Raw genomic sequence first — 12,073 nt, 5'->3', positions numbered from 1 at the left:
GAGCAGCTGACCAAGGCGGTGGTCAGATCTGTAACGCAGCAGAGGGTGCTAGGAAAATCTGTATCCGGACAGGCCGCGAATGTAAACTGACCCTTACAATGTATAAGTTCTGAACCTTCTCTCGTGAGGCTATAGTTTAGAGGACTCTTTGAGGAATTATCAGACATTCTTTGGGATGTCATCGGCTTCAGTGAAATTAGAAGAACTGGTGAGGCTTATACATTGCGGAATAACGGACATGTCCTCTGCTATAGAGGTCTCCTACATAATAAGCAATACGGGGTACGATTCCTAATCCATAAGGACATAGCGGGCAATATTGACGAATTGTACAGCATCAATGAGAGCGTAGCTATAGTCATAATAAAACTTAATAAGAGGTAGAAATGAAAGGTAGTAGAAGCCTACGCTATAACATCCAGTCACGATGATGAGGAAAGAGATAAGTTTTATGCAGATGTTGAATTAGCGATTAGAAAAGTGCAAACTCAATAAATTTTAGTAATGGGCGACTGTAATGCAAAAGTGGGGAAAAAGCAGGCTGAGGAACAAGCAATTGGCAACTACGGCGTCGATTCAAGGAAGGATTCAAGGATACTGGTAGAATTCGCAGAAAGCAATAAGCTTCGAATAATGAGCACCTTTTTCAGGAAGCGTAGAAACAGAAAGTGGACCTGGAAAAGCCCTAATGGTGAAACAAGAAATGAAATTGACTTCATACTTTCTGCTGATCCCAGCATAGTGCAGTATGTAGAAGTGATAGGTAGGATAAAGTGCAGTGATCATAGGTTAGTGAGGGCTAGGATTCACCTCAATTTGAAGAGCGAAAGAGCTAAATTGGTCAGTGAGAAAGTGTCAACCAAGAGGCAGTAAGGGTAAAAGCAGACAAATATGCAGCCTTAGAACTGAAAGATGAAGATGACATAGAGATAATGAATGAAACCGTAATTAGGCTGGCTTCAGAAGCAGTAATTGAAGTGGGAGGCAAGGCAACAAGGCAACCAGTAGGCAAGCTATCCAAAGTAACAAAGGACCTAATAAAGAAACAACAAAGAATGAAAGTGTCCAACTCAAGAGGTAGGATGCAATTCGCTGAACTGTGAAATCTGATCAACAAGGCGAAAATAAGGGATATTCGAGACTATAACGTGCGAAAGACTGAAGAAGCCGTAAAAAATGGGCGCAGCCAGAAATCGGTGCGAAGGAAACTTGGAATAGGACAAACCGAGATGTATACACTGAAATATAAGCAGGGTAATATCGTGAAAGAGCGTAGGTTAGGGCGTGTTGGTATTGTTGGTAGGGTAATATCATCAGCAATCTCGAAGATATAGTGAAAGCAGTGGAAGGATTATACACTGACCTGTACAGTATCCAGAGGAGTGAGGATACCTGATTTAGAAACAGTAATGAACAGGAGACAGGAAATCCTCCTATAACTAGCGAGGATGTCGGAAGTGCCTTGCAAGACATGAAATGAAGAAGAGCGGCAAGAGAATATAGAATAACAGTCGATTTAATCAAGGATGGAGGGGACATAATGCTTGAATAACTGGCGGCTCTTTATACGAAGTGTCTATCGACTGCAAGGGTACAAGAAAACTGGAAGAATGCAAACATTATACTAATCCATAAAAAGGGAGACGTAATAGAATTGAAAAAGTATAGGCCCATTAGCTTACTCCCAGTATTATATAAAATATTTACCAAAATAATCCCCAATAGAATAAGGGCACCACTGGACTTTAGTCAACCAAGGGAACCGGCTGGCTTGAGGAAGGGATACTCAACAATGGATCATATCCATGTCATCAATCCGGTTATCGAGAAATCCGCAGAGTACAATAAGCCTGTCTATATGGCTTTCATGGATTACGAAAAGGCATTTGATTCAGTAGAGGTAACAGAAGTCATAGAGGCATTACGTAAGCAAGGTGTTCAGAACGCTTACGTAAATACCTTGGAAAATATCTACAGAGGTTCTACAGCTACCTTAATTCTACACAAGAAAAGCAGGAAGATACCTATGAAGAAATGGGTGAGACAGGGAGACACAATCTCTCCAATGCTGTTCACCGCATGCTTGGAAGAAGTATTCAAGCTATTAAACTGGGAAGGCTTAGGAGTAAAGATCGACGGCGAATACCTCATCAGCCTTCGGTTTGCCGACGACATTGTTCTATTCAGCGACAATGCGCACGAGTTACAACAAATGATTTAGGACCTTAACAGAGAGAGTGTAAGAGCGGGGTTTAAGATAGATATGCCGAAGACAAAGATAATGATAAGTATCCGGGTAAAAGAACAAGAGTTCAGGATCGCCATTCAGCCTCTAGAGTCTGTGAAGGAGTATGTTTACCTAGGTCAATTAATCACAGGGAACCCTGATCATGTGAAGGAAATTCACAGAAGAATAAAAATGGCTTGGATCGCATACGGCAGACATTGCCAACTCCTGCCAGGAAGCTTACGATTAACATTGAAGAGGAAGGTGTACAATCAGTACATTTTACCAGTGCTGACATAAGGGGCAGAGACTTGGAGAGGGACAAAGAAGCTTGAGAACAAGTTAAAGGGAAGCTGAAGAGTCCGTCGAGTTCAATAAGACGCTCATATACGGATGCGGGAACCTTATAAACCATGTAGGTAAAATTTTGGTTTTTTTTTCCAATTAGGAGCGACGTAATCGTCGGTTAAAATTGCGCTGTAGCTCCGCCCCCCGTCGAATGCCGCGCGCTGCTGCTGACGCTGACGATGCGAGCGGAGACCGGAAACCGCGGTGTTGTGACGTCAACTCTAGTGTTTTGTTCCTGCGCAGCCTGCGCGACCGTGCCTGACCGTGCTTGTTTCTGCGTGCGTGCCATCGTAATCTGCTTCGATCGACCCTGCATTCCTTTGTTGGTGCGTCTGCGTGTATGTAGAGTGGTCTCAAGTAGCCGACGGAATTCGCCGCCTTTACGACTTCGGTTACGAGTAGTGTGCGGATGGCGCACAGATGAAGGTCACTACACGTACTGTCTGAACCGGGAAGCTTTTCACGCGTTTAAACCGACTTTTTAGATTGCCGACAGCTTTGGACAGCGCGCAAATGCCGATGATCGGATCTCCGCTTACGTTCCACGAGGAGGCATGCAGGAACACAACACTACAGTTGTTTGACCGGAAACGAGCTCACTAGATCGGCGACAGATCGGCGAGATCACTAGATCGCTTTGCAAAAAACGTACTCACCAAAGAGCATTTCCAACACAAGGAGATCGCAAGACTTCGCTTGCGTTCGCGTCGAAAGCACTGCTCGCACCAGCATCGCTTGCTTCTTCGAGAGGCCGGCTCTTCGCAATCGGCTCGTACATGTAGGGACTAACGCCGAACTCCTCAGAAAAACGCAGTCTCTCTAAATTTTCCATTACCTCTTAATTTTCCATTACAGCACCAAACTACCTGGCACCGCGCTTCATGTGTAGCGGCAGCGGTCGGTCACTAGAGTTAACGTCACGAGGCGCCCGACCAATCACAGGCGGAAACGAGACGCGCGAGCTGGGCGTGTCCGCTGCTGCACTTTTCGTCGAAATAAAATATATTTGCGCTTTCTTTCGCTCAGTTTCGATACAATATTCGAATTCGGAGGGTTGAAAACCATTATGTACACATGTTCACTCATTTTTTCTGGAAAACCTTTTAGCTTCCCTTTAAGGACCGCGCAAAGAGCGATGGAACGAAGATTGCTAGGCATAACGTTAAGAGATAGAAAGAGAGCTGTTTGGATCAAACAGCAAACAGATATAGATATTCTAATTGACATCAAGAGGTAAAAAATGGAACAGGACAAGTCATGTAATGCGCTGGTTAGATAACCGTTGGACCATTAGGGTTATAGAATGGGTACCAAGCGAAGGGAAAAGCAGTCGAGGACGGCAGAAGACTAGGTGGGACGATGAAATTAGGAAATTCGCGGGCGCTAGTTGGAATCGGTTGGCGCAGGACAGGGGTAATTGGAGATCGAAGGGAGAGGCCTTCGTCCTGCAGTGGACATAAAACAGGCTGCTGCTGCCGCCGCCGCCGCCGGCGACGACGACGACGATGACGACTTTCAAATTATCAAGGGATTTTAGAGCAATGCGCTTTGCTAAGCCACCTGTCGAATAAGGCCGGAGTTACTGTTACGAAGCGTCAGTTGGCGGGTAAACGCTCGCCTCAGGTTCTCGATCGCGGTCATCCACTTCAAATCGTCGCCAAACGGTCTCGTTGCTGAAACCTCTAGCAAGATACAGAGGTCCTTTTCAGTGGTGAAACATCTCCGAGGCTTTTTCGCCTGCAGGTAAGCCAGCGTCGCGTTTGATGACATGGTACTGCTGTTTGTGCAGGTGGTCGCCATGTTTGTTTCGTAAAAACGCTGGTCCGCTGCGCGCGCTTCGCTGGGGAGAGGAGACAAGCTAGCGAGCCTCCGTGAACACCATGGTAAACACGCTGGCCGCCGCACATGCACAGTGGCGTCTGCGCTCGCCCGCCGGTCCCGTGGGCCCGTAAACCCGTTCAGCTATAACTCTCTTATAACTATCCAGTTAGCGAGTGAGAGAGCAAGGGCGCGAGCCAGCGAGTCAGTCGTCTAGCACGAGTGTCTCATTTCATGAATTGCCTGCTGTTTGCGCGCAGGCCTGAGTAGAAGCGGGTGCGAGAGAGAAAATGTGGGCTTTTGCTCCTCGGAGGTAAATTCGTCGTTGGCGTTCCGTAATCTTGCACGGCGCGGTATGCTGCAGAAGTCGCGCGGCTCTTTTTACGCGCAAGTGTTACTGTTCAGCACTTCAAATTGACGGTGTCTGATGCCGCGAAACAAACGAATGAGGAAGGCGCCTGGAGGTAAAGATAATCGCGCTCTCGGGAAAGTACGAAGGAGCGCGAGCGCGGCGCAAAGTAACGTCACCTACATGAAAGAGTAGGTAACATTGAGCGAAGGCTGGAAGCACAAACGAGGCGAAGCGCCGCGGAGGACGAAGGTAGGCAGAGGGTGGACCTCCTCTGGCAATTGCTGGAGGTAATATTTGCGATACCGACGTACTGGCATCGTCCTCGCTCGCCGTACGCTGTATGTGCGAGTGAAAGCGTGCGACGGTGAGCCAACAATGGCGGCCCAATCTCGTGTGCGCAAGGGAGGAAAGGCGCCCTGTACCGTCGCGCACATGACACCAGGGGAGGGTAGGGAGGTGGGACGTTGTACTTCAGCCGCGCATGGTCGCACGGGCTTCATCTTGAAGGCGATCTGCATTTAGGGCGCGATTTAGGTGAAGTGACGGCTCGTAGCTCTTCGTGCACTGTTCTCACCCCTCAGTTTGCGTTGAAGCGTCACTTCGCTCGCTGCTGCTGCCGCGAATCTTCGCGTCAGCGTTTCGACAGCGTGATCGCGGTCATCGACAGTGAAGTGTTCATGTTTACCTCTGCGTGCTCACACCATGCGAGTTAATTTAGTAAGTAAGCGAATGTTTACAATGGGGCGCTCTAGTTCGGCTACTGCATATGGCGCGGCCGCGCGAGACTGTCTTCAAAACAATCTGTGATGCGGTCAGAGCAGGCGTTTAGGCGCACCGACGGCCGTTATAGGCGTGTGCGCTGTAGCACCCATACGTTTGCGTGTTACTGCGTTCACGAAGTGAAACGTCACTGTATTTTTTTTTTCATTCAGTGTGTCTAACTGTACGTCCGACGTACGCGAATCCCAGAAGTTTAAGGTAAGTCGGACGTCAAGAATGAAGAATCTCTCGCGCCTGTGGCGCTCGTGCTGACTCAGTCATATTATACCTTTCTCGCGCCTTACAGCGCTCTACCTTCAAAATAACATCACTGGATTTGCCGGGGGAGCAGTAGAAACCGGGCCTGCTCTCCTGCTGCAGTATCTTCGCTCGTGCCAGGCATTGCCAGGAAAGCATTGTCATGGGAGCATTAAAAATGTTTTGAAAATTAACGGAGAGGAGCGTACGAAAAGCCTGGCACGAGTGAGGGTACTGCTCCAGTAGAGCAGGCCCAGTCTCAACTACGGCCCCTACTGCTCCCCCGGGAAAATCAGTGATGTTATCTTGAAAGTAGAACCACGTATATAGGTATTCTGTGGTAGTAATGTGGAAAATTGGTCTAGTTGGTGATTGATCATCATACCTTGCTGGCAGTGGCATAGCCAGAAATATTGGTCGGGGGGGGGGGGGGCTCACAATGCAGCTCGGCCACCTCCTAAGAGGAAACATTACGTCGGATGCTCCTATCTAAACACATGTAGAAGGAAAATTCGTTTTTCTCGGTAAACACTTCAGCAAATTTGATGAGGTTTGTTGCACTTAAAAGAAAAACTTAAATTGTAGTGGTTGTTTGTTTCGAATTTTCCATTTAGGTCGTCAACATTTTATTAAAAAGTGGCAAACATCAAAAATTTTCAGAAAACGAAACAATGAAGTTTACAACTCTGCAAATCAGCAATGAAAATTGATATCACAATTCTGTAAATTGCACATAATAGTACATCTACAGCGCACAATATTGATGTTGCACATGAGTCTCAAAGAATTAAGTATTATGGAAATAAGGCTTTTGCAGAACCCTTGTACATAACATAACCAATTCAAATAGACATATCGAATTTGTCCGCTTTGAATGGTGCAATGGATGCCGTTTACAGAACCATGATATCTGTTCTTGATGAAGAGCTATTAATTTGTAAACTTCGTGCTTTTATTTTTTTCGGAGTTTCGAATTTTTCAAAATATTATAAACAAATTTCGGGCTCTAAATCAAATTCCCATTCCAACAGACATTAGAATTTAACTTACTCTCTCAAATGCAACAAATTTCATTAAAACGATTCAGGAGTTATCTCAGGAAAGCGTTTCTGCGTTTTACATGTATCTGAATAGGCGGCGTCGGAGTTGGGCCCGAGCTAAAGCTTCCTCTTAAACAATTTGCCTAGGGATCAAATACATGAATAATAACTGTATTGTCATTGCCAAAGATGCTGCAAACTGATTCTTGAACGCTACGCACTGTCAATACAAGCAAAATATGTATTTTTTTCATAGAATATTATACCCGTATGTGCCAGAAATTGTGCCCAACATAATTGATGTCAATGCTTCCATGTTTTTGTCTATTTACTAAGTAAAGAAAATGTCACACGAGCTTTAGAACTACATCAGTTCGAAACCAGCAAAGCAGTGCATGCCGCTGATATGAAAAATGTAAAGGCCATGAAATGAACAAGTTGAGGACAAATATGTTAATGAAACTTTGTCATTCAAGATCCTTCTTTACATTCTTGTACGTATACAACGGCCAGTGAAAAATCTCAATGACGCTGTCATTTGTTCCAATGTATTACGCAGGAGTAGCTGTCACCGGTCGTGTATCGTGAGTAATTGCACCGAAATTATAGTCGCAACAGAAAGCGCGTATAAAAAGCGGGAGTTCTGCAGAATTTACGAGGGCCAGTCAAATGAAAGTGAGCCAGTGCGAATATATGACAAACGGGGTGCATTATTTAAAAGTAGCCTCCATGAGCATTTAGACATTTGTCCCATTGACTAACGAGTCGCGTAATTTCCGTCTCATAAAGCTCCTTGGATTGCTGCTCCAAAACGTCTGCAATTGACTTTCACGTGATCGTCCGTAACGAATCTGGTTCCCTTGAGCTGTTTTTTTTTTTTTGGTTGCCCCAAAATGTGGAAGCCGCAAGGCGACAGGTCTGAGCTCTATGGCGGATGTTGCAGCGTTTCCCGCTTGAACTTTGCCAGTTTTCTGTTAACCACATCAGCAGCGTGTGTACGGGCATTGTCGTGGAACAAGATGACCCCATTCGTCAATTTTTCACGTAGTTTGTTCTTGACTCCAACATGCAGCCGATCCGGCGTTTCACAATATCGGAAACAATTGATAGCCTCACAAGATTTAGCAAATTCTATCAGTAATGGCCCCTGACGATCGAAAAATAAAAGTCAACAACAGCTTTCCGGCGGAAATGACGGCCTTTGCTTTCTTTGGGGGTGGTGAATTCGAATGTTTCCATTGTAAGCTTTGCCGTCGTGTTTCAGGCTCGTAGTAGTGGCACCATGGTTCGTCTCCGATCACAATTGCAGACATGAAATCGTCACCCTTATTGTGATACCGGATCAGATGAGTAAAGGCAGCGCCGAACTTCTCCGTACTCTGGCGGCGGTTCAAAATCTTGGGCATCCATAGCGCACACAAGAGCCGATAACCGAGGTGTTCACGAATAATGGCGTGAACGGTGACGGTGAACCGAACCGTGACTGATGTTCACACGCTCTGCCAGTTCATCGATGCTTATCCTCCGTTGTTGTGTCATCAGCTCATCAACCTTTGCAATTTTGTTAGGGGTGATTGCGTGATGGCTTTGGTGCGGTCTGGGATCGTCTTTGCAACTTTCACGTCCTTCTTTGAACCGTTTGTTCTAACGCTTGGCAGTGGCCAATGCAATGCATTGTTCAATGTTCAATAGGACTTAGTCAAGCTGCTGATGCAGCTTTTTTCCTCAAGACCTGTCCATATTCAAATGTATATTGTATATGGGAAATAAAGCACTTACTTACTTACTTTACTTACTTACTTACTTACTTTACTTACTTACTTACCTGACTTACTTAATTTGCTTGCTTGCTTGCTTGCTTGCTTGCTTGCTTGCTTGCTTGCTTGCTTGCTTGCTTGCTTGCTTGCTTGCTTGCTATAGCAATGTACACGGCAGCCATACGGTCACTAATTTCTTTTTGGGAAACACCTTCAGTTGTCAAAAACCTCACGGCACCACGCTGCTCAACATCTGGAGCGTCGATTACGTCTCGCAATCATGTTCAACCCAGTGTATGAGCGAATTAAAGAACATTTATCCTCACACCTTCGTGTCACTTTTGTAAATGAGAGATGCCTGTGTGCTACGCGCAGGCCTTGTAGATAATGAACAGAACCATAATTGCGCAGGATGGGTGGGCTCACTTTCATTTCACTCGCCTGCGTACATTAGAAACGCGAAGATACAATGGAATATGCAAATGCCAAGATGCAGCTTGATAAAGGGCAAAAAAGTGCCACTCGAAACAAAGTTCACTGCACGTATGCACAAAACCTCGCAACAAGATATCTAAACGTACGTATAAGTTTCCGATAAATCTACGTATCTAAGAAAAAGTCACGGTATATAATGGGTCAGACAAGGCGAACAAACATATTGCGCAATCACAGATTCACAGAATCCTAGATCCCTCCCTATTCCATCCACTCCCTCCAATGCATCGCGCGCCACGGAAAGCGGCGCGCTTGCTCCTGTTTTCTCCCTCGCGCACACAAGACTGAGCCACCATCATCGTCTCACCCATTCCCGCCCCCCATCCCCCTCCCTACGCTTTCACTCGCTCATACAGCATGCGGCGCGCGGTCATGATGTTATCGCCCTTGGACTTTATTCGGAACATGAGGGCGAAGGCAACGGCTTGAATGCGCCTAGAGTGTCCATATAATTGCTATCACAGTAATATAATAAGAGTATCCGGCAGCTGAAGCGTCCCATGGCCCATTACTTTCCGAAAAAGAAGAAGCAACAAAATCGAACTTTCACCATGCGACAATTCGCTGTGCCACAACAATGTCTTTCTTTTTTTCTTCTTGTGGGGCGGGGGCACCGAAATGCAAAAGCGCAAACGAAAGTATCTCCACAATCGAATGCCTACCTTGGGCACCTAATTTGGCTACCGAAAGAATATCGAAGAAATCGTGAGACGTTTGGTCCACCGAGAAGCATACGCATACTGTTCGGTATCCTACACCAGCTAGACAAGACTTTGTGGAGAGGTTCGGCTCAGGCGAACGCGGTGCAATCCATCGAGTCCCCACAGTGATGGCGGCGAGCGACCATTGTTTCTTTTTCTCGTCTTCTAGCTAGAAAGCGTCCAAAACTCTGCCAGGCGAAAATGCACTCGGCCAGAGAAAACCGAACGCGCACCGAAGTGCGCCGCACGGTGGTCGGGGCAACACGAGAAAAACGCATGCGCTCTGGCTGGCTCTGGCAGCCCGCGGGTAGGGGAGCGAGAACAGAAAAATTGAAGAGGCTCAATGTGTCCTCGCGATTAAGAGTCAAAGTAGAAAAAATAAATAGGAACGTAGTTACCTTGGCTGGCTTTAGTGTCTTCCCTGGATGCTTTGGCGCAGGTGAAAGAGAAATGTTAATATTTTTTAATGTGACATGACGGCACGAAAGAACCACCACAACGCTTCGTCTCATCAGGCGTCGCTGCGGGCTTTGTCAACTTGTCTGATAGTGCGTTGATTTGGCTTGTCTCGTTGTATGGCCCGATGTACGACTTTGGAAAAGTTAATGAACCTTTGGCATCAAATATTTATGGGAACATTAAACTTACAAAGTTCCGCAATTGAAAATCTAAAGCACACGTTTGGAAATGTCAATGCACCTTCCACATCAAAAGTTTATGAAAACTTTATACCCATAAAGTTTCGGAATTGACATCCATGCCCTCCGTAGATTACATGATAGAGTGTAGATTCCGCGGCCTCTGCGAGATGCCCCGGCGAGCCCGTTCGCCATCAAAACGTCCTTGAAACTTTATGGGGCTGCTTGCGTTATGTGACTCCCAGTGCATGGGCGTTGCCGCGAAATCCAGCCCGAGTTCGCAATTTTTGCGGTGAAATAGCTTTTCGAGCGTGAAAAAGACGTTCTAGACAAAATCCAGAATGATTTCCGGCGCCGGAGCTTGCTATTGTGGGCGGTGCATGGACGGCACGACAAAATTTCGGGGGGGGGGGGTCTGAAGCCCCATAGGACCCCCCCCCCCCCTGGCTACGCCCTTGCTTGCCGGTGAAGCAGCGCACTGACACGGACACAGAGAAGACACACAAGACTGCAAGGTATTATGAGCACCCTCAGGCGCGACAAAGGTATAATCTGACATGACTGACACAGTAGGAGCGCCACAAGCACGAGAAAGTATTCATTCTTGACGTCCGACGTACCTTTAGCTTCTAGGATTCGCATACGTCCGACGTACATTTAGAGAAAGCGTTATTATAATCTCAGGTGCTCTCCTGAGGCCTCCGTATGCCTGCTATATGTGCTCTCCTGAAGCCGTATTTGTATTAAACCGCAACGCCAACGAAGAATTCACACTATTTTCTATGTTACCGTTTCAACAAAAAGAAAGAAGAAAACCCAACGAACTCACCAGCGACATCCATGGAACCCGAGGAAAACTTGTCACTGTGGACGGTCAACGCACACACACACACACGACCTCAAACCGCAATGCCGGCACGCCTAGGCAGAAACGCATGCAAGACGAACAAATCAACTTCTCCTCCGTAGTACCTAGGCAAAGTCACACATTCAATGAGCAAAAGCCACTACATTTTCTCTCTCGCACCCACTTGTACTCGCGCCTGCCCACAAACGGCGCGAGATTCCTGAAATGAGGTACTCTTGCCAGCTAGCTAGCCACTCAACCTGTCGGTCGGTCGGTCGCTGAGTCAGCGGTTAGACGTGGGTAAATATGCGAGGTGTCCCCACGATCCGTCCTGTCGTGTGGATAAATGACACAACTAGTGTGTCAGGATAGGTAATTACTTTTTAAGAATGTGTACAGGATGGAAAAGCGGGTTATCATCTCGGCCCAAATAGGAAAATACGAAATACAGGAGCTGTAAGCGCAAGGCAAATTACGCAGTAAGTTTCATAGATTTACCTTCGACATTCGAACTCAGCTATGGTAATCGCCGGACAAAGCTGCTTAATCCCAATTGAAGTTACGCTCTCTGCTTGCCTGTTGCTCGCATTCTTAGTAGTGTCAGCTGGTCTATGGCACTGTTTTTTTTATAGTTCGCTCAAGATGTCTGGGCCGCTTATTTATCACAGCGCAGTAATGTTCAATACGGCAATATCAACGTCGAGCGTCATTCGTACTACTAGGACAAATTTCGTGAATGGAATTGGGAAAAAGTCGTTACATTTGCCATGTACCGAACCGTTTCATGAAAAGCTTTTCAACAATTCCAAGCGCAGTAAGTCAATAGAGGAAGC

This window comes from Dermacentor variabilis, unplaced genomic scaffold (genome assembly GCF_050947875.1).
Source record: "Dermacentor variabilis isolate Ectoservices unplaced genomic scaffold, ASM5094787v1 scaffold_13, whole genome shotgun sequence".
In the NCBI taxonomy this organism is placed as follows: Eukaryota; Metazoa; Arthropoda; class Arachnida; order Ixodida; family Ixodidae; genus Dermacentor; species Dermacentor variabilis.
Note: the sequence above shows the minus strand (reverse complement) of the source record.